Here is a 22818-nt window from a genome sequence, read left to right on the forward strand (position 1 = left end):
AATTAAATAAACAAAGAGATTGCCATTGGAAATCCTGTGTATGCATCTGAAGGAGTTGTGTGCTTATATTTGGCATTCCTGTTAATATGCATTAGTTGGTTTCAACCACAAAGAATTGGGTGAAGTCTTGGAGTTTGTACTTTCCCACCTGAAATATTGCCCCATTGTCAATACGTAATTCCAATGAAACTGGCACCCCCATCTAACACTCCAATAGAATCAAACCCATTTGTGATTGTAACCCCATTGTAATTATTAAAGCTGTGTTTGATCATCTGGAATATAATTCAAAATTGTGACCTTGCAACAAATTGAAATTGTATTCAATAGCTGACATGGAAAGGAGATAAGAAAGGAGGAAAGAACTGAAGTTCTGGGTGCTCAGGTGAAGGAAGGAAGGTGGAATGTTACAGCAAAGTGGAAGCTTCACTGTTATGTATTAATGATTAATAGGGTTTTACCTTAAAACTAAGACCTTTCAATCACAAGGATACAACAGTTAGGAAAGGGTGACCTGGTCAATCACCCGAAGTCTTATCTCATTGGATCATCAGTGGATTGATCTTTGAGGCAGCCCCTCAAAGCATTATTTTGCTCTTGGCATAGAGGAGAAGGGTAGATGGAAGTCAGCTGCTACATTAAGGTTAATACAATCACTCAACTTCAAGTAAAGGCAGTTCACTACAGAATAATGACTTCTTTCTTTTGTCATTTATTAAAATCCCTAATCAGGGTTTCTGTTCAATTGTAACTTAAGTAGGCAGGGGAAGACACTGGACTACAGAATGTCCCACATATCAAATCTTGATACAAGTGCATGTGAAGCCAGTCTGTGAGTCCAGATGAAGGGTCTTGACCCGAAATGCTGACTGTCCGTTTTCCTCCACAGACACTGCCTGACCCATTGAGTTCCTGCAGCATCTTGTGTGTTGTTCCAGACTCCAGCAACCGCAGTCTCTCATGTCTCCATGAAGCCAGTCTGTGATGTTTCATGAAAACTAAACTGTCAAATCAAATTTCAGATTCAAACAGCTGTCCATTGCAATGCTTGAACAGAAACACACGTGGTACCACCACATAATCTTACAAGGCTTATCAAATTCTGCCAATGCTGAAAGTTAGCTTTTCACGTAAAATGTAGTGGATGAAATCAGCCTGTCCTTAACAATCTTCTTATCAAAGAGTTTATAAGTCAATCATCCCAGTTCAGTTACCACTTGGATTACTCAATCTTTATGGAACATTCCGGAAACATGTGGATGGTTAATTTTTCTCATTTCAGCAGACTCAATTCCCAAATTCAGGCAGATGAGACTAAAGATTGAAAATTGACTGGGGTGGAATACAATAATGACCATTTCCATGTCATTTAAAGGCACGCTAGAACTTTGGCCACATCCAAATCACACACAGGATGACGTAAGATAAGTTATCTTTACTAGTCACATGTACATCAAAACACACAGTGAAATGCACCTTTTGCATAGAGTGTTCTGGGGCCAGCCCGCAAGTGTCACTACGCTTCCGGCGCCAGCATAGCATGCCCACAACTTCCTAACCCAAACGCCTTTGGAAATGGGAGGAAACCGGAGCACCCGGAGGAAACCCACACAGACATGGGGAGAACGTACAAACTCCTTACAGGCAGTGGCCAGAATTGAACCCGGTTCCTCATGCAATGTCCTAATGACCTCTGACCTCCTCAATGTCTCTGGCCACTTGCCACCCACCAGATCCAGATCCTGACCTCTCTAATCCTCAAAAACCACAACTGCCCCCTTCAATCAACTGTTTTCCCTACCTGACCTTTTGATTACTCAAACCCATGTCACCCTCCTTTCCAACTGTCCTCAGCATCCATTCTCCCCAACCACTTATCATCTCAGGCCATGATGACTTCCACTAACTACTGTCCCTCAAGACTTCTGATTGGCCCAGGCTCTAACACAGGAAGACCGATCCTCCAACCCTAATCCTCCTCTTTGATTACTGTCCCATCTCTGAGCCCGCTACCCTGTTCATAAACCTTGCTTGCTAGCCTTTTCTCTGACCCTGATTGGGTTTATGACTGCTAGCCCTTTCGCTCCACCAATCCTTGACACAACCTTGGTCCTGGCAGCACACTTTCATCCACAAAAGTGTGTAATATTTTGTTAACACTCTATTGCAGTGATGATCCAGACCACCCCTTTGCACACAATCACATTTCTAGGCCATTCCATTCTATGTGGATGTAAGGAGAAGTATGATAGGTGGGAAGAGCAGGTTATCAAGCAAGCAAATTATCAAAGTGCATCCATTTTAACCTGTTATTCAGACTGTAGCAAAGCTACAGACAGGAAGTTAAGTGGCACCCACTACAGATGAGCACATTCACCCATCTTGATCTGACTTATTAATTTTGTGCATCTTGGGTAAAAATTAAGAATGATTTCCTAGGGATTCTCTAAATCATTCATGAAAATAACAAACAGAAATTATCCCCGTCTAGGGGCTGTGGTCAAGTTCCAATCAGATGCATTGGCATTAATGCCAGACCTCTGTTTGCACTACTTTAGTCAGCTGTCAAAGGTGCAAACAGCTATCTTATTATCTCTCATGATCTTTTTTTTAGTAGTATTTATCTTCCCTGAATTTTCCTTTGATTACATGCAAGCTATAATAAAATAAAGGGGAAGATTGATCTCTGCCTTACCAAGAGAAAGAATCACCTGAGATTGTTTCATTTATTTTGCAACTTGCCAGCCAGTTGTATATTCTGCAGGTTAAGGCATGGAATTTCTAGGGAGCTTTTCCAGCTTTCAGATGTAATCTTGATTGAAACTTTGTGAAAGCTCTGGAGAAACCTATGCACACAGCTTGGAGAAACCCCACAGATATTCTTGGCATATGTACTGATCCAACCCTATCTTACTGAATTAGTTATTGCTATGTTTTTGCAGCCCAACTGAGATCAATTACAGGTGTTGGTCTATCATCTGGTAACATATTCATATCCCTAGAACTGAGAGAACAGGACTCAGTTCACTTGCATGTTTGGATTCAAAAAGCTTATGGGCTGTGTCGAGCTGACTGACCACTGGAGAACTTCCAGCTGTCAGCTGTTCATGGCTCAGATTGTCATGGACTCCCATGCATACTCAGCCAGGTGTGGAAATATGAAACAAGCTGAAGGTCAGGGAACTTCATTTTCTGCTGTTCGACCCAAGATTGAGTTGAACGATGGAATGTTAACATGGTGGAGAGAGAGGGAGGATGCACTTCACAGCTTTATGTCACAGTAAGGGCTAACGTAAAAACGGGCAACCCATTTGGAGCCACCTACCATGTGGAAAAAAGTCTGTGCTTAAATTATTTTCCTTCAATTCAATGCTTTTAATTCTTTATTAGTATTTTAATGTGATTTTAATTAAATTAATTTTCTCACTTTTAATTTTTTAAATATCTATTTTAATGGTTTTTTAAAGTCTCTATTAGAACCATTTAAAAACTGTTACAAAAACTTCTTTGCCTTTGACAGTGGACAGCAGATCTATCAGTGGACCTGATACAGCGGGATATTCTGCAGTGTGATAGACAAAAGTGGGAAATATAATTTTAAAAAAATCATAACTATTCTTGCACTAGATTTTTTGCATATGTCATAAGAGAACAAGAAAGTGTGATTCAAGAAAGCTGACACATTAATTCCTTTGACAACCCATTCAGAGCTTGTTGTCTCCTGAACTCCACTAATGGAAGCTGATGACTGTCAAAGCACATTCAAAAATTAGGCCCTGTCAGCAGTGAGTGCACTATTCAAGCTGCATTAAACAAACAGGCAATTGCTGTGATTAGCAGGATAACCACAGGTAGGAATACTAATTAATTTTTAAAGTATGGAGGCAATCTGAAAATACTTCTGAAGTGTTTTTTTAATCTTCAGGGGTAAACTAAAGGACAAGGCCACAGATAAAGCCCAATCACAGGCAAACCCTTTTAGCAAATCTGGTGAAAGTTTGATACTGTTGAATAATACAAGGCATAATCAAGTATGTTTGGATGATTAGAAATATTTCATGGCCAGTTAGACTCAACTTTCCCTTCGAAATAGGCGATTGTATGTGACGTCTTTAATTGTTCTAAGTGGTATTAATATTTGGATTAAAGTAAGGATTAAGCATTTCAGGTTGAAATATATTTAAACTAGTACACACTATGAAATCTGTAAATTTATTCTTTTTACCATTATACCTATGAAAGAACATGTTATATTATCATTTATCGATAATTATGCTTTTTTATTAATTATTCATGAAGTTATCAGAAGATGTTCCATTTTACCAAAAATAATATTTTGGTTGTTTGCATTCCTTGTTCGAAACATTGTACAAAATGCCTGCATAGATATTGTTTAAAAAAGTACTTGGAAACATTTATTTCCCTCCGTTATTGGTCTTGTGGAGAATTGTTCATTGTGAGTGCCCTAAATTGCGTCCCAAATGTAGATTAAAACACCGTTTCATTTGAGCACAAAATGTCAAAGCTTTGAATTGAATGTAATAACATTATTGATTTAACTTCTTTGTTTGCCGAGTGTTTTGATGACTAGGCTGTTACTTGGTTCCTTATTGAGCTAGGTTCTTAATATTAGCCTTTCAAGTCAAGAAAGAAATCTTTGTAATTTCCATTTGGACATCTGCTTATCTGGGAAGGTGTGCTCTTTACAGAAATGCAGTCAATTGGTTTCCATGTTCAACACAATGCACTGGAAGATAAAATTCATCATACACTGATCTCTGGCAGTCACCTGCAATGTCTGATTTAGTTTCAACACAAATACATTATGACCTTTTCCACTGGTAAATGAAATGTGAAATACTTGGGAAGAATAAAGTACAAAGCACAAATAAATCATGCATAGCAGGATTTAAATATGCCTCACATTTGTCTCTTGTCTATTGATCACAGGCTGGAGGAAATGTTAAGGTTCTTCCAAAGAATTCTGTGAAGGAATGCAGAAAACTGTTTACAGAATGGAACTGTCTGTTAAGTTCAGCAGTTTCATTAAGCTGAGCATATTTGTCAGGTTTCCTGCAGATTGCTGTATAATTGATTTAATGATTATGTTGATTGACTGTCGTATTCATCAGATGACTGTGTGCATGGAACACAGGTAGAATATGCATTATATTAGAACATAGAACATAGAACAGTACAGCACAATACAGGCCCTTCAGCCCACAATGTTGCGCCGACCTTTAAACCTCACCTAAGGCTATCTAACCCCTTCCTCCCACATATCCCTCTATTTTAAATTCCTCCATATGCTTATCTAGTAATCCCTTGAATTTGACCAATATGCCTGCCTCCACCACCGTCCCAGGCAGAGCATTCCATGCCCCAACCACTCTCTGGGTAAAAAACCTTCCTCTGATATCTCCCTTGATATTAACTAATGCTGCCACACATAAGGCGGCTCTATCAAAGCAAAGCTGTATAGCATAGGGGGATTTTCAAAAGCTGTAACACTGTCATTAAGTATCACACATCCAAGAGTGAAATCTAAGAATACTTGGCACTTGTATGAGCAACTTTGTGAATGAGAAGCTTGATGCTTCCCACATTTTTTTCCCTTTCACTGAGCACAATGGTATCATGACAAATCACAGGAAGGCCAATTTAGGACAGCACTGAGAAGAGACTGGGTTGAACGGGCTCAAGCCTTCTTGAAACTGGTCATATGATGACGTTTACCTGCCAGTTGCCAATGTTTGGGTAGCAGCTGCAGGACCATGGGGCAGTGTAGCTTTCAGCAGCAGACTGGAGCCACCACTGCAGTACAAAGTCTTCTAACTGTGCTGCAGGTATTTCAAGATGTGCAGCCTCCTGTACATCAGCAAGACCAGACGCAGATTGGGTGACCGCTTCGTCGAGCACTTTTGCTCTGTCCGCCGCAACAGCCAGGACCTCCCGGTGGCCGCCCACTTCAATTCTGAATACCACTCCCACACTGACATGTCTACCATGGCCTCCTCTGCTGCCACGTTGAGGCCAGATGCAAGTTGGAGGAACAACACCTCATATTCCGCCTTGGGAACCTCCAACCTGATGACCTCAACATCAGATTTCTCTAACTTCCAGTAATCCCATCCCTTCTTCTCCTGCCCCCCACTCCTTTGTCTTCCCTTATTCCTGTAGCTCCCTTCCCTCGTCTTGATGACCTGCCATTCTCCTCTCCTCCCCTCCCCCATCTTTTATTCCATGGTCCACTCTCCTCTCCTACCGGATTCCTTCTTCTTCAGCCCTTAGCCTCCTTTACCTATCACCTCTCAGCTTATTACATCTTACCCCCCTCCCCCACCCACCTACCTTCCCTCTCTCAACTGGACGCCTATCACCTGCCTACGAGTGCTCCTCCCCCTCCCCCCCACCATCTTATTCTGGCTTCTGCCCTCTTCCTTTCCAGTCCTGATGAAGGGTCTCAACCCGAAACGTCGACTGTCTATTTCCCTCCATAGATGCTACCTGACCTGCTGAGTTCCTCTAGCACTTTTTGAGTATTGCTCCAGATTCCAGCATCTGCAGAATTTCTTGTGTCTTCAAGACGTTCCAGTCTGCTTCCAACCGGTTTCAAACTGATTTTCACATTATTGCCAGTGTTGATAGCATGGGACTCATAGGTGAGAGATCTGACCAGGGTGCTGCCCATGTATTTTGATTGGAAGTCATAATTTAAGCATCTTCCACAGAGGAAAATGATGTTTTCTTTTTTTTGGACAGGACATCCTCTCTGCATTGGGAAAAAAGGGACCAGATCTGGAAGCAACTTTACAGTGGTCCCAAGTAAACTTGTGAGTGCCCTGCTTACTGCCCCTTGTGTTAATGTCTGCATCAGTGGAGTCATAGAGTTGTACAACGCAGAAACAGGCCTTGTGGCTCATCATGCTCATGCCAACCTTTTTGCCCATCTGCACTAATTCCATAAGTTTGAAGATAGTTATGGATAAGGGTAAGACTGGTCCTTGGGTGTAAGCACTAAATTGGGGAAAGGGTAATTACAACAACAATAGGCAGGAACTGGGGATAGTAGATTGGGAGTGGCTATTGTAGGTAAATCCACATCTGACATGTAGGAGTCACCTAAAGGCCAGCTGGTTCGAGTTCAGAACCAATATGTTTCTATGAGGATGAAAGATAAGGACGGCAAAGTTCAGGAATCATGGATGATAAGAAATATTGTAAGTTTAGTTAAAAAGGAAATGGAAGCATTTGTAAGGTTTAGGATGCTGAAATCAGACAAGGTCCTTGAAGAATATAAAGGAAGCAAGAAAGAACTTAAAGAATTAGGAGGGCTCAAAGGGGCCATGAGATGTCCTTGGCAAGTACGATTAAGGAGAATCCCGAGGCATTTTATATGTATATGAAATCAAAAGGGTAAATGGGGAGAGAGTAGGTCCACTCAAGGACAAAGGAGGAAGTCTATGCCTGGAGCCAGAGAAAGTGGGCAAGGTCCTAAATGAGTACTTCACATTGGCATTCACCAAGTTTTCCCAGAAGTGAATGACTCTGAAGGGTGACTATATAAAGGTATATAATATCATGAGGGGCATAGATGAGGTAGATGGTCAGTTTTTTTCCCAGGTAGGGTAGTCTAAAACTAGAAGGCTTATGTCTAACGCAAGGGGAAAGAATTAAAGGGAACCTGAAGGACAAGTTTTTCACACATGGATGGTGGGTGTATGGAACAAGATGCCAAAGGAAGTGGTAGAGGAGGTACAATTACAATGTTTAAAATACATTTGGATGGGTACATGGATAGGAAAGGTTTAGAGGAATACAGGCCAAATACAGGCAAATGGGACTAGCTCAGGTTGGCACCTTGGTTGGCATGGACGTTGAGCTGAGGGGCCCGATTCAAGGTCAAGATCAAGATTTCTTCATTAGTCACATGTACATCGAAACACACAGTGAAATGCATCTTTTGCGTAGAGTGTTCTGGGAGGAGCCCGCAAGTGTCGCCACGTTTCCGGCGCCAACATAGCATGCCCACAACTTCCTAACCTGTACGTCTTTGGAATGTGGGAGGAAACCGGAGCACCCAAAGGAAACCCATGCAGTCACGGGGAGAACATACAAACTCCTTACAGACAGAGGCCGGAATTGAACCCAGGTCGCTGGCGCTGTAATAGCGTTACGCTAACCGCTACACTACCACGCCTGCCCTCCATGCTGCATAACTCAATGACTATGAGTAATTTCATTTGCCCACACTAGGTAAGTGTCCTAGGCCAGTAGTTGTATGTTAGTGCCATAGATAAACTTCAGGTAAGAATTGAGCCATCAATGATTTTGTTACCTTAAAGCAACCCTGGACAATCCATATCACATTATATGTGAAGAGCTGTAGCCTATATCATTAAGACAACTCTTCATGCTTAATGAACTCTCAAGTGCTTCAGATATGCAGATAGCACCCACCTGGCTCTGAAAGTTGCTAATATAAAATTCCTTAATTAAGTGAATTGAAAGGGATGCAGTCACCACAGTTTTCAAGTAATCTATAATCAGTAATCAAGGAAGTCAATGAGTATATGCTGGTAGCACATACTCAACTAATTACAAAACAAAATATTGTCATAAGAAGCTTTGGCCTCTTACTTTATTAAGTGAAAAAATTAGGATGGCTATTCCTATTTTATCTTGCAAAAAAATCGGGATTTACCACAGCACATGAATTCAAATGCCTTTGAAATGCAATCACTGTCATAATTTGGTCAATTTGTGCAGAGCCAGTTTCTACAGGAGCACTGTGATAATGACGGGGTGCTCTGTTTTAGTAATGTTGACTTTAGGATAAACATAATCCAGAGTCAAAGGAGTTGGAACGACTTAGCTCTTATGTCCATGGTTTAGCAAAGGAATATACTAGCACAGGATCCATTATTCACCAAATTAGTCACTGAGAATATGACAGATTCTCTAAAGGCAAGAGTTCACAGTGTTGTTGGATCAGAAGGGGTGCTGCAGAATATATCTCTTGTATTGTGGTTGCTTTTCACAACAGGGTAACACAGAAAAAGCTGGAACTTGAACTGCAGAGAGGATGGAGTGGAATGCTGACGAACCTGAGGGGTAGGATGGCAGCTTGAGTAAGCAGAGTATGTTTCTATGCCCGTTGTCAGGTGTTTGCATTGAGAAATTATTGATGGGACTTCCTCTATGGAGTAAAGTGCTACTCTTGAAAAGATTCCATGGCAACATTTTTGCAATCTCCAATCATTTCTGTAATTATATCAGCATTAGGTAGAGATGAATATTGGCAGAGAATTATCCCATGTGGCAACAGATAGCAGAAAATAAAAGTAAAGAAAATGCTACACATTAACATATTTGTCAGTATTGTAAAGGATGGTGTATAAGAAGAGGTTTGTTTTTTTGTTTGTTCAAGGAATGCGGGCATGATTAGAATGGTCAGTATTTATTGGCTATACTTGATTGCCCCTGAAAAGGTGATAATGTGTTGCCTCCTTGAATTGCTGCTGTCCTTCTGGTAAAGTTACTCCCACAGAGGAAGATCAGGGATATGGATCTAGCAATGAAGAAGGAACAGTGATATATTTACAATCAATACAGCGTTTGACTGAGAGGGGAACCTGTGGGTGGTCAAGTTCCCTAGGTCTAGCTACACTGTTCCTCCTTGGTTGTTGAGGTCGTGGGTTTTGGAGATGCTCTTGGAGAAGTCTAGGGAAGCAACTGCAGTGCAGGGAAGCAGAGCTCCAGACAGTGAGGATGAAAGGATCATGGTACCTTTGAACTCTACGCACCATATGAATGAAGTCCTGCCATAATTTTCAGCAGTGAAAGTGATCAGTCGAGGGCACCCCTCAGTGCCAAACTTTAAAGGTAAAAGTTGCAGTTATCTGATCTTGGCTGTCCTCATCAAGACTTCAAACTTTTTTTCCGAACTTTCCCCTTGTGCCGAAACAAACAAAAATAAAAACAAAAAGAAAAAGAAACATTTCTGGCATGGTCTGAACGTGCTGCTGGCAGGGTTTTGGAAGAGGCCTTGCAATCCTTTCCTACCTGTAAACTTGTGTGTAGCAGCGCCGAACTCACACTTCTCATGGCTGAAAACAACACATGCTCAGAATTGATGAAAGCTGGCATCCAGATCTGAAGGACACCAATGAGACAACATCATCACATTAAAGGTAATAGAAGAAGACATTATAAAGCCTTTTACAAGACGTTAGAAGGAACAGATAAACTGAGGTAAGATCACTCAAGAATGAAGGGGAATTTCACTATGAGAAATAAAGGCACCGCAGAGATATTAAATCCTTCTGTATCAGTTGCAAACAATGGTCGATGTTGAAAAGCAGCTGGACAAGAGGATAATTGTGAAGAATCAGTGGGGAAATAAGACTCAAAATTTTATCAGAATTCAATAGAGGTTAGTCACTACTTTGCCTGTCCTAAATAATATACCATGACTATTGAAAGAAATCAGTAAAAATAAATTCTGGGCTGACCACAATTTTTCACTCCTTATACATGCAAATTTTGCCAGAGGACTAGGAAATAGCCAATGAAATATAATTTTAGGAATTGAAAAATAGCCCACAAAGCATTTAATGTGAATAAATATGAAAGGAATACAGATTAGAGCTAGATGACTTTCCAATTCACATCCAGTTTATTTCTCTACTTCAGTAACAAGGACCATTTCTCAGTTAGATGTGGTGGTCCATCAACTTCAATTTTCTTTTTCTTTGCTTGTCTTATCTTATAGCATTCCCACCTGTTGTTGGCTTGAACCCACGGTCTAGGACTTGGAATAAAAAGCTCTCGGACTTGAGCACATAATCCAGTCTGACACTCCGGTGTAACACCGAGACAGATTGTGAAAGGTGCTGTCTTTCAGATGAGAGACGAAACTCGAACATTGTCTGCTTGTTTTGTTTCTCTGCATGCAGATTAAATGAAGAGTAGGGAATGTCTGCTCCAAATACAAATTTACTGGTCAATCATCTTGTTGTCTTTCATGGGATTTAAATACACAAAATAGTAGAATAGATAACACAAGGCAAAGATTTTAGGAGTATGTTCTTTACTTAAAAAAAAGTAAGAAATTATAAGTAAAATGTCAAAAGAAAGTGTGTTACAAGGAAGTATCTAATAGCACTATTACTTTTACAGTAATGCCTGATTATTAATAAGCATGCAGTAACCCACGATTACTAACAAACATGGATAGACCAATACCTTGCAGATATGGACACCAGTTAATGGTCAATTTGATTGTGATTCGACACTGTTCTTTAACTGGCAACTGACCACATCACCCCCAGTGCAGAATCAAATTTTGCTTTTGCAACACCTTTATACCCTTACTAAACTATGAGATTGGCTCTCTCATAAAAACAGTTATTCCTGGAAATTATGAAATTTAGTCAATCTGATCAGTTCAGTATCTTCTTTCTTACAAAGGCAATCATTACCAGAAATTATGTGAATCCATTAAGCCTCGCAGGATATTTCTATTTTCTGGCAATTTTGTCATTCCTGGAAATTGTGACTTGCAGGGTTCAGTCTAGCAATTAAAGAGCAAGGTCCCAGCATGCAACTGAATGTCCCAATGTGCAACAGAACCTTCCGTGTATAATGGCTGGTCTGCTTTCAAGTAATCAATTTTAATCCATGCAATGTATGACTTGTCCAATGTATGTATATGTGACTTATGTTTCTGGCACATCCACAACTTGAATAAACCAATCGCACCTGCTCTAGCAGCTTTCCATGCCTCTTCATGTTTCTCCTCATGCTCTGCATTGTGTGGGTTTGAAACAGGAAGCACTTGCAACAAAAGACTCATTCAGTGAGTGTCAATATATATTCTCGGGGATGAGTCGAGAAACCACTGATCATTTATTTTAGTATTGATCTGTCGCAAGGCTTAGTTTGTCTACAGCCAACCCTGCGTTATTAAAGTCAATGGTAATTGAATAAAAGGTGCAGGAGGAAAAGGGACATGGTCTGTAATGGTTCTCAGAAAGAAACAGGACAAAATGGTTGCTCAGACTCAAACAGGTGGCAGGACTTGGCAAGTATGAGAGGGTGCATGCTTCTCTCATTTCATATGTGGGTGGTATGGAAATGTTTTTACAGTCAGCAATGTATTTGAAATTGACAGTGATGGTGAGAACGTGCCTGTACAGAACAATGTTGTACAGGAAAGCCATTCTTCCAGCTGAAGTGTATCCTTCATTATCAAACCCTTTAAGGCCAAGGTTAACGATAGATGGTTTATTTTGCAAAGTAATACAAAATTCATAGGATCATCTTCCCCTGAACCATCAGAAATTGTGGAGAGCTAAGAGTCAAGAGTGAAGCAAGATTGTCAATCAGCAAATCATCTCATTGAAAGGCCTGCCTTAGTACTGCAACTTTGATGCCTTCTTATACCCTATGCTGTGTGACAAGTCTGATTGTGGTTTAACTGATGAGTGAATTCAATTAAAAAAGACATAGATTCTCACATTTGATCTTGGATGCAAAATGGTAATACCTATGGTGATGGGCATCGAGGAATGCTGACGGAATTTTATCTAATGCAAGGTACAACTGCAATTGCAGTCTATAGCTGTAGGTCAGGTGCAAAGAATCGGCTTTCCAAAGCAGAATTTCAAAATAAGTGTGTGAGACTGGCTCAGACTACTGGTTAGAGATGTTGTGGAAGCCATTCACTAAATGTATGTCAATTTAAAATGGGAAAATGTTTTAGCAGCCAAAGTAAGATGTATAACTTCAGCATACAAGTCTAAAAGACAAAAGTTGTGTACCAAATCAATTCTAGTAGTGCGATTTCTTCCCAGAGGGAAAGTTTTCACAGCAATAAACTGTTGTGAGGAAGTCTACACAGTACTGAAGCTGATGTGAACAACGGAGAATTAGATTTATATACCACTTATGGCACTATTACCAATGGTGGAAAGCAGAATGATTTCAAGACCAAAGTGTGATTGAATGGTGAGTGCATAGGTATGAGCATCAACACAGCAGCAGATTGTTCAATTATAAAGGGTCCTGTGAACTTGCAAACATTCAGGAGAAGTACTGAAGATGAAATGTTTAGTGCATCACAAAGGTCAGCAAAGTAGTTGTAATTTGTTATTTTAATTGACCAATAATGTGAACAAAGGTTGACTCAGAAAATTGAAGGTACACAGGGAAGAGATGTTTCAAAATCAAACTTAAACACACTATCGGGAATATTTCATACTTTCTCATTAAACGGAAGGAGGCCATTCAGTTCACTGACTCTATGCAGGCTCCCAGAGTAATCCCAGTCCATTTCTGATTTCCCTGTAGCCTATTCTCTCACAGGTGCCCATTAGCACTCTCCTGATTCACCCACCAACTACACAATTTACAGTGGCCAAATAATCTAACAACAAGCACATCTTTGGGCTGTGGAAGAAACCGAGTGACTTGGCAGAAAGCCACATAATCACTAGGAGAATGTGCAAACTCCATACAGGTAACACCAGAGGTAAGAATTGAGCCTGGGTGGCTGGAGCTGTAAGTCAGCGGCACAACCTACAACATCAATGTGGCACCCAATAACTGTGGAAACTTTCAAGGATACCCACAGGAATATTATAGGTTATAATGCTCATATCCTTATCAAGCCAGGGGCAAAACCGATCTACTGTAAGCCTCAAACTTTCCTATTTGCATTAAAGCACCAAATGAAGGAAGAGTTAAATAAATTGGAACAAAATGGAATTCTGGTGAATGCAAGGCAGATTGACGGGGCGACAACAACTATAAAGATGCTTAGAACACACAGACAAAGCTGTTTAACTATGCAGTGATTACAAGGTGACTTTGAACCAAATAGTTGATGATGAGCAGTGCCCACTATTTATATGCAGAGTTAGCGGGAGCCAATTTTTCTTTTTACCAAACTAGATCTGTCACATGCATATACTCAGCTGGAATATGGATAAGGAGAATGAAAAAATACTGAAGATCAATATACATAAGGGTCTCCATTCCTAGAAATAAATAAAACGACTTTTTTTTAATATTCATTCAAGGAATGTGGTCTTCACGGGCTGAGCCAGCATTTAATTGCCCATCCCTTGATACCCTTGAGAAGGTGGTGGTGAATTACCTTCTTGAACTGCTGCAGTCCTTGAGGTGTGTGTGTACCCACAGTGCTGTTAGGGAGTGAGTTCCAGGATGGTGAAGGGATGGTGATATATTTCCAGATCAGGATGGTGTGAGGCTTGGAGGTCAACCTCCAGGGGGTGGCCCATGCTTTTGCTGCCCTTGTCCTTCTAGCTGGTAGAGGTTGTGGGTTTGGAAGGTGCTGTCTAAGGAGTCTTGGTGAGTCGCTGCAGTGCATCCTGTAGATGGTACAAACTGATGCTACTGTGTGTCGGTGGCGGAGGGAGTGAATGGTTGGGTTGCCTATCAAGTGGGCTGCTATGTCCTGTATGGTGTCAAGATTCTTGAGTGTTGTTGAAGCTGCACTCATCCAGGCAAGTGGAAAGCATTCCATCACTCTCCTGACTTGAGCCTTGTAGATGGTGGACAGGATTTGGGGAGTTAGGAGATGTGTGCCTTGCCGCAGGATTCCTAGCTTCTGACCTGACTTTGCAGCCACGTTGCATATTTGGCTACTCCATTTCAGTATGTGGTCAATGTTAACCCCCAGGATATTTGAAAGTAGGGGTTTCAGTGTATGGTGATGCTGTTGGATATCAGGGCATGATAACTGGATCTTTGTCTTGCTGAATATCGTCATTGCCCGGCATTTGTGTGGAGCAAATGTACTTTGCCTATTTAGCCCAGACCTAGATACTGTCCAGGTCTTGCTGCATTTGGCTGTGGGCTGCTTCATTATTTGAGGAGTTGTGAAGGGTGTTGAATATTGGGCAATCATCAGTGAACAACCCAACTTCTGACCTTATGAGTGAAGGAAGGTCATTGATGAAGTAGCTGAAGATGGTTGGGTCTAGGACACATACAACATAGAACGTAGAATAGTACAGCACTGGAAAGGCCATTCAGCCCATGATGTTGTGCCAATCTTGACCCCAACTTATACTAAATGTCCTCTTCCTGTGTATCATCCATATCCCTCCATTCCCTTCATATTCATGTGCCTGTCTAAAATTCTCTTAAACTCCATCGAACTGCCTGCTTCCACTACTACCCCTGGTAACCCATTCCAGGCACCTACCGCTCTCTGTGTCAAAAACTTGCCCCTCACATCACCTTTCAATTTCCCCCTCTAATCTTAAAAGCAAGTCTTCTGGTATTTGATATTTCTACCCTGGGGAACAGATTCCGACTGTCTACTCTATCTATGCCTATCGTAATTTTAAAAACCTCTATCAGGTCTCCCCTCAGCCTCCGACACTTTAGGGAAAACAATCCAAGTTTGTCTAACCTTTCCTTATAGCTTATACCCTTTAATCCAGGCAGCATCCTGGTAAACCTCTTCTGCACTCTTTCCACTGTATCCATATCCTTCCTACAATGGGGCGACCAGAACAGCACACAATACTCCAAGTGTGGTCTGACTAAAGTTTTATAATAGCTGCAGCATGATCTCCCTACTCTTATACTCAACACCCCTACCAATGAAAGCAAGCATGCCATATACCTTCTTTACCACCTTATCCATTTGCCTAGCCACTTTCAGTGAACTACGGACCTGAACCCCAAGATCCCTCTGTACCTCAGTGCTATTAAGGGGCCGACCATTAACTATTTACTTTCTCCTTTCATTTGACTTCCCAAAGTGCAACACCTCACACTTGCCCAGATGAAACTCCATCTGCCACTTCTCTGCCCATATCTGTAATTGATCTATATTCCGCTGTATTCTTTGATAGTCCTTTACACTGTCCATAACTCCATAATCTTGGTGTCATCCGCAAACTTGCTAATCCACCCATCCGCATTTTCATCAAAGTCATTGATATATATCACAAACAAGAGACGTCCCAGCGCTGATCCTTGTGGAACACCACTGGTCATGGACTTCAGCCAGAATAACAGCCTTCCACCCCTACTCTCTGTCTTCTATGGGCAAGCCAGTTCTGAATCCAAACTTTCAATTCACCCTGGATCCCATGCATCTTTATCTTCTGAATCAACCTACCATGAGGGACCTTGTCAAATGCCTTAATAAAGTCCATGTAGATAACGTCCACTACCTTACCCCCATCGAGCACCTTTGTCACCTCCTCAAAAAACTCAAGCAAGTTTGTAAGGCATGACCTGCCCCACACAAAGCCATGCTGACTGTCCCTAAGCAGGCCACGCCTCTCCAAATGCACATAAATCCTAACCCCCAGTACCCTCTCCAATAGCTTCCTTACCACTGACATGAGGCTTACTGGCCTATAGTTACCTGGATTATCCCTATTTCCCTTCTTGAACAAAGGAACAACATTTGCTACTCTCCACTCCTCTGGGACCTTGCCTGTTGCTAGTGAGGACACAAAGATCTTCGTCAAAGCCCCAGCGATATGCTCATTTGTTTCTTTCAATATTCTGGGATATATGTCATTAGGCCCTGGGGACTTATCCACCTTAACACTTTTCAGAAGACCCAGCACTACCTCCTCCTTAATCTCAAAATATCCCAGCACATTAGCATTCCCCACTGTGTTTTCACTATCCTTCAAATCCTTCTCCTTGGTAAATACTGATGCAAAGTACTCATTTAGTACCTCAGCCACTTGTTTTGACTCCAAGCACAAACTCCCTCCTTTATCCTTGAGTGGACCTACCCTCCCCTTAGTTATGCTCAGTTTCTTAATGTAAGTATAAAATACTTTGGGATTCTCCTTGATCCTGCCCGCCAAGGACATTTCGTGGCTCCTTTTGGCCTTCCCAATCGCCTGCTTGAGCACTTTTCTGCTGTCTTTATATTCTACAAGGGCCCAGTCCGATTTTAGCTTCCTAAACCTTACATATGCCTTCTTTTGCTTCCTGACTAAATTTAGGACCTCTCAGGTCATCGAAAACCCCCTTACCTTACCATCCTTGTCCTTACTCCTTACCAGAATATGCTGATCCTGAACGCTGATCAGCTGGACTTTAATCAACTCCCACATGTCAGAAGTGGACTTGTCCAATAGCAGCTGCTCTCAATCAATGCCCCTTAGCTTCTGTCTTATCCTGTCATAATTTGCCCTCCCCTAATTTAGTATCTTCCTGCAAGATCTAATTTTATCCTTACTCATAACTAGCATAAAACATATCGAGTTGTGGTCATCATTCCCAAAATGTTCACCCACTATCAGGTGTGTCACCTGTCCTGGCTCATTTCCCACAACTAGGTCCAGTATGTTCTCTCCGCTCATTGGACTCTCCACATACTGTTTCAAGAACCCCTCTTGGATGCACTGAAGAAATACCCCCCCAAGTTTCTTGTATTAAGGAAGTTCCAATCAATACTGGGGAAGTTAAAGTCCCCCACTGTGACAACCCTGTTGTTTCTGCACCTTTCCATTATCTGTCTACATATCTGTTCCTCCAACTCTTGGTGGCTATTGGGAGGCCTGGAGTATAATCTCATCACCGTAATCGCACCTTTCATATTTCTGAGCTCCACTCAAATTGCCTCTGTGGATGAGCCCTCCAGTGCGTCCTCTCTGAGTACTGCTGTGACATCCTCCCTTATCAGTAGTGCAACCCGTCCACCTCTTTTACCCCCCTCTCTATCACATCTAAAACAACGAAACCCAGGAACACTGAGCTACTCGTCCTGTCCCTCATACGTTTAGGTCTCTGGAATGGCAACATCATAATTCCATGTACTGATCCAGGCTCTAAGTTCAAATTCCTTACCCATAATACTCCTAGCATTGAAATAAACACATTCCAGCCCATCACTCCCACCGTGTTTATTCGCCTGCTCCTTGCCGTCCTTCCTTTCAGTCTTACTTGTCATATCACCTTTCTTGCCCTCAACCCTACCACCTGTTGCCCTGCTGCTGTGGTTCCCATCTCCCTGCCCCTCTAGTTTAAACCCTCTCGAGTGGCAAAACCTTCCAACGAGGATATTAGTCCCTTCCATTCAGACACGGCACTCCTGCAGAGATATCCAGCGGCTGAGATTATCGACCTCCAACCACCATAACCATCTTCCTTTGTGCTAGGTATGATTCCAACCAGTGGAAGGTTTTTCCCCTGATTCCCATTGACGTCAGTTTAGCCAGGCCTGTAGTATAATCCCATCAGCGTAATTGCACCTTTCTTATTTCTGAGCTCCGCCCAAATTGCCTCGGTGATCAATTGCCATATCTGATCAAATGCTGATTGATGTCAAGGGCAGTTACTCTCATTTCATCTCTGGAGTTCAGCTCTTTTGTCCATGTTTGAACCAAGGATGTAATGGGGTCAGGAGCTGATTGATTTTGGTGGAATCCAAACTGAACTTCTGTGAGCTGGTTGTTGCTAAGCAGGAGCTGCCTGATGACGTTATCAATTATTCCTCCATCACCTTGCTGATGATCGAGAGAAGATTAATGGGGTGGTATTTGCAGGGTTGGATTTGTGGATTTGCTTCTTGTGGACAGGACATACCTGAGCGATTTTTCATATTAGCGGGTACATGCCTGTGTTATAGCTGTACTGGAACAGTTTGACTGAGGGCATGGCAAGTTCTGTGAAATTGTCACAGAAAATCTTTACAACCACAATGGACAAGCTACTGCAAGGTACAGATGCAATTCAGATAATGTGCTAATAGCACAAGAATTGATGGAGAAAATCTTTAAATACTGGAAGTGTTCAGGTCATTACACAAACACAACAGAAAACTCTAAAGAAGCAAGTGTGCATTCGTACAGAAAATAGTTAATCTCACCTAAAAAGTTCATGCAAATTAATTGCAACCAGTCAGTGAAAAGGCAGAAGCAACTGTGAAGACAAGGAAACTTGAAAACATTGCACAACTTAGGTCATTTCTAGGCATGGTACAGGTTTATGCTAGATCTTTTTGCCAGAACCTGCAAATATACATCAGTTATTGAAGAAAGATGAAAAATGAAATTGGAGCAAAGAGCACCAAGGGGCATATGACTTGTGTCAGTAGATTCTGGGAAGAGAGCCTTTGTTAGTGTACTCTGAAATTGCATGTGGAAATTTACATGTGATACTTTGAATTATATATTGAGAGCTGTAATCAGCCTTGTAATGGACAATGGCCAAAAAAAACAATCACATTTTCATCTGGATGCATAATGGCTTGGTACGGCAACTGCTCTGCCAGGGACTGCAAGAAACTGCAGAGAGTTGTGGATACAGCCCAGCGCATCATGGAAACCAGCCTCCCCTCCATGGACTCTGTCTATACCTCTCACTTGGTGAAGCAGCCGGCATAATCAAAGACCCCACCCACCCAGGTCAATCTCTCTTCTCTCCTTTTCCATCAGGTAGAAGATACAGGAGCCTGAAGGCACGTACCACCAGACTTAAGGACAGCTTCTACCCCACTGTGATAAGACTATTGAACGGTTCCCTCATACGATGAGATGGACTGTGACCTCATGATCTACCTTGTTGTGATCTTGCACCTTATTGCACTGCACTTTCACTGTAGCTGTGACACTTTACTCTGTACTGTTATTGTTTTTACCTGTACTACATCAATGCACTCTGTGCTAACTCAATGTAACTGCACTGTGTGCACTGACAATTGACCTGTACAATCAGTATGCAAGACCAATACCAATACCAATCATGTACATTGAAAATGAGTGAGAGAAGATATGATTAAATTGAGAAAGAGACTTTAGGAATTATTTTTGACAAACCTTTTACCACGGGACTGGAGCCTAAGCTTTTATTAGCAATGCTGACAGTCCCCATGTCAAGAATAAGACAGTGATCTATTTGCCTATTCAATATAATTATATTATTGAATATAAAAGTTTTAAACGGAGTTTTATTGTAAATGCATTGTCAAAGTTACCACATAAAAATTCAGATGTAGAGAGTGAAAATAATGTTCATGTTGAAAATGTAGACAAGGCTTTTATCAGAGCTGCTTACTGTATGTTATAACATTGTGCAAAGGAAGTTAAAAGGCCAGTAATTTTGTTCATTGGCCAGGATTAGATAAGGATCTTGATGACCCAAAAGGCCAGAGTACAATTTGTCAAGATGCAATGTGAAGCCAGTGAAAACTCCTTTATAGAGTTGAAAATCAGACCAACCTAATCCAAAATAGTATACCTTGATTATTCTGAAAAGGGAATTAGAAATTTCCCAGTCAGACACTCCAAATATTGAGGCCAGTACTGTGAGGGAGCATGCTGTTGAAGAACTAAGATGTCATGTTATGGCTTACCAGAAAATTTATGTTCCTCAGTTTTGTTCATTTCCATTTGAGTGCTTTATGAAAGAAAATTATATTAAGCACAAACTTATTTCACCATCTGGCCTGGTGTCAAGTAATATGGCTGAGAGATCAGCAACAACTGTCAAAGAATCACTGAAAAAAACAAATATTACTTGTCTGCCTAAACTTGATGATGAATTATTACTTGACAAACTTTTTGCTAAACTGCAGAATAATATTCCACAATAGGTTATATTCCTGCTAATGTGCAGAAAGCTCAGAATATGATTGAGAATTCAGCCAAATCTTGAGGGGAGAGTGGAAGAGGGGCAGTTGAGACAGAAATTATATTATTACTCAATTCAAGGAAAAGAACACTTCAGTGGACATTATAGAGTTGATGCATTAACACCATCTAGCAAACCTGACATTTGAAAATAGGTGTTGGAATGATAGTTGAAGTGTGAGGAGCAAAGAGTTATCCGATGAAAATAGGAGAAAAATTCTAAGTGTACCCATAAATCACTTGATTCCTGCAAGAGATATACAGAAGAACATAGTACTTATGTGTCTGTGAATGTTTCTCAGAAGTTGACAAAAGTGAGACAATGGAAGAAATGACACAAAATTCTATTGAATTGGCTCAAGAGGAGACACTCTCGCCAAGTGAATACAATGCCAATGACATTGACAGTGTGATAAATCAAAAGAACTTCAAAAACCTGTGAAAAGATTAAATTTGTAGATAACGAATTATTCATTCTTTTTAAAAGAGGAAAAGCAGTGTGGCACATGTAAATGCTTGAGTGAAAATGGTTGTGTGGTAATCACACACACAATCATGACTTTACTTTCATGATCTCTCCAGTTTAGGCCTTCTAGTCTGGCAGATGCAAATAAAATATGTTAAAAATATGAAGCTTTTTTTATGAACTCCCCATTACCTAGATCTAATGAAGGTTTTGCTTCAACCATGTTAATTTTGATTCTCATTTAATTAGATGCAAGTGATACAATTAGATCTTCACATGCAAGTAGAAATACTTGCATACAGTACATGTGCAATGGAGTTACAGAGCTGAGTAAGCCAGTTGCACATGTTCTAACAGCTCTTTCCGTCTCTTCGTGTCATTCTATACATTCTGCATTGTTTGAGTTTGAAATGGCAGACACACACATATGTTACAGTCTGTGCACAGAAATGAGATAAAGCCCTACAAAAATACAAACTATTCTTTCTTTTCCGCACTACTGCTAACGATGAAGTGTTCCTGGTATTGTAGGAATTTGTAGTACTTAATATGTTGAAGGAGAAACAATTAGATTTAATAGGATTGAAAATACCTTTGCATTCATCAGCTTTCTGTTGGGTCACCAACTCTGTTTTCCGAATTGGCCCATATCTCTGATTTCAGCCATGTACTTATTTGCAGCATGGATGCAATATGTGGTTGTTTTATAAGGATGTCTGTAAATTTGCACTAGTCAATCTGATGTAACACTATCCTGAGTGAAAGGATCAGATTTGGCTCACTGAGGGAGGAAATACAATTCAAGGACAAGCTAGCACAGATCAGTCTTGCATGCTTTCAATCAACTTAATATTTGTAGATTAAAATTGTCAGAGTTTGAAATTGGCTGTAACTGCATAAGTGTAGGGACTGGAGTTTATGGAGAGGGCAGTCAATAATAACATAGTGTGGAAAACAGAGGCAGGTAACTGTATTTTGTTTGCCAAATACATTTATCAATTCGTATATAGTTTCTGTTTTAAGGTAATATACTAGCAATGCTACACTTAACTGTCAGAGGCTTGCAGAAAATTTACTGTCTATAAACATGTGAACAGTTATGCTAGCATCAATACAGAGTGCAGCCTTCAGGAATCAACTTGCTCACATTATGTACAACTGCATTTTGGTTTACATGTTCTTTTACAATGTTGAATTGGCTGCAGAGAACGACAAAGAATGTAGATAATGGAAGCTAAAGTTGAAGCCTGAATGAACTGTCAATATTTATTGTACCTCTCAAATGATATGCTGACTGGGCTTAGCTGGAATGCAGTCACATGTCAGAAAATAAGTTTCACTATTACCCATCGGGCAATAATCTTGAATGACCCATTACACTGGTCAATTGAAAAAAAATGAACTGCAGAGAGGCATGTAGCCTCTACTCCACAACAAAACAGGCAAAAAAAATGTCATTGATCATTACAAATATGGCTCTTGGGTATCATACCATAAATAAAGACTAAGGCTATAATCTAGGGTGTTGACCTTGGGTATGTAGTCAGTCGGGTCAACTGGAGCTGCACTGTAAATAGGGTAAGATAAACTCCCTCTTGTTTCTAATTAAATGAGAATAAAATTAAAGATGATTGAGGCAAAATCTTCTTTAGATCCAGGTAATGGGGAGTTCAGAAAAATTAACTTCATATTTTTAACATATTTCATTTG

This window comes from Pristis pectinata, chromosome 9 (assembly GCF_009764475.1).
Source record: "Pristis pectinata isolate sPriPec2 chromosome 9, sPriPec2.1.pri, whole genome shotgun sequence".
Lineage (NCBI taxonomy): Eukaryota > Metazoa > Chordata > Chondrichthyes > Rhinopristiformes > Pristidae > Pristis > Pristis pectinata.